The following is a 1422-nucleotide window of genomic DNA, read 5'->3' as shown; positions in this document are numbered from 1 at the left end:
AGGGACACAGACAGACACACAGACAGACGGATACAGAGATCTCCATAAATGGGCATAAAATGGACGCAAATGGCATATATGGGCATAAAATTTACGCAGAATCACAAAGATCTCCATATACGGGCATAAAGGGACACAGACAGACAGATTCAGAGATCTCCATATATGGGCGTGAAATGGACGCAAATAGACAGATATCTCCATATATGGGCATATATGGGCATAAAATGGACCCAGAACTATATCTGCAGTGATCTCCATATATGGACATAAAATGGACGCTGACAGACAGACAGATAACAGATATCTCCATATATGGGCATAAATGGACACAGGCAAACAGATGGTCAAAACGGGTCCTATGACAACAGGTATAATGGGGTTTGCATTAAAGGGCGGGGCATTCATTCCCTATTTACGTTGTTCCGAGTTGGCCAGGTCGCCGACTAGACGCTGGGCCGCCCGAAGGGCGGCCCAGCTTCTAGTTAAGTAAATGAGAGCAACTGTGCATGTGCATTATACCGCCTCGGCACCTCATCCTTACACACATAAAATGTATCTTTTAAACACGCATCTTCTCACTCTCTCTTTCTCACAAACGGACACACACACGCACGCTGCACAGTACGTGGGTGGGAAAAGTACTACAATCTTTTACTTGAGTAAAAGCATCAATACTGCAATGTAGAAATTTATTTTGTATTTATTTTTTATTTAACCTTTATTTAACCAGATAAAAACACATTGAGACATGATCTCTTTTTCGAGTGTGACCTGGCCAAGAGGCAGAAATAAAAAATTACACAATCCTTGCTTACATACAAGACATCACAACAAAAATAGAACATCCATGATACACAAACAGATACCTAAGAACCCCAAAAATACAAAATGTACACTAAATAATAAATTAATTTGCAATTCACAGGTAGCAGTACATGCACAGTGTGCCCAATGTACCCAAAGGAAGAGCTCACGGAGCAAATTTAATACTCTGTTACAAGTAGAAGTCTGGAATTTAAAAAATTACTTGAGTAAAGGTAAAAAGTAATGGCATCAGAATGTACTTAAAGTACCAAAGGTACTAATTTAGCTGAATGTCCCATTTCATGTATTCAAATGTAGCCTATAAAGATCTTTTGGAAATAGCAGATCAACAAGTTGTCAAATAAATGTATTGAAGTAAAAGTACAATATTTGGATCCGAGATGTAGTGGAGTAGAAGTAAAAGTATTGGAAATTTGGAAATACTCAAGTAAGGTACAACTACCTAAAAATTGTACTTAAGTACAGTACTTAAGTAAGTGTACTGAGTTACTTTCCACCACTGCCAGTACGTTTCTACTGTGGTTGTGTTGTGACCTGACAACTGAGGCCAATGCAGTTTCCAGAGCTCTAATTTGGTAGTAAATAAGCAATGTC

This window comes from Nannobrachium achirus, assembly GCF_963921795.1.
Source record: "Nannobrachium achirus genome assembly, chromosome: 12".
Classification (NCBI taxonomy): Eukaryota; Metazoa; Chordata; class Actinopteri; order Myctophiformes; family Myctophidae; genus Nannobrachium; species Nannobrachium achirus.
This window is presented reverse-complemented; position numbering follows the sequence as displayed.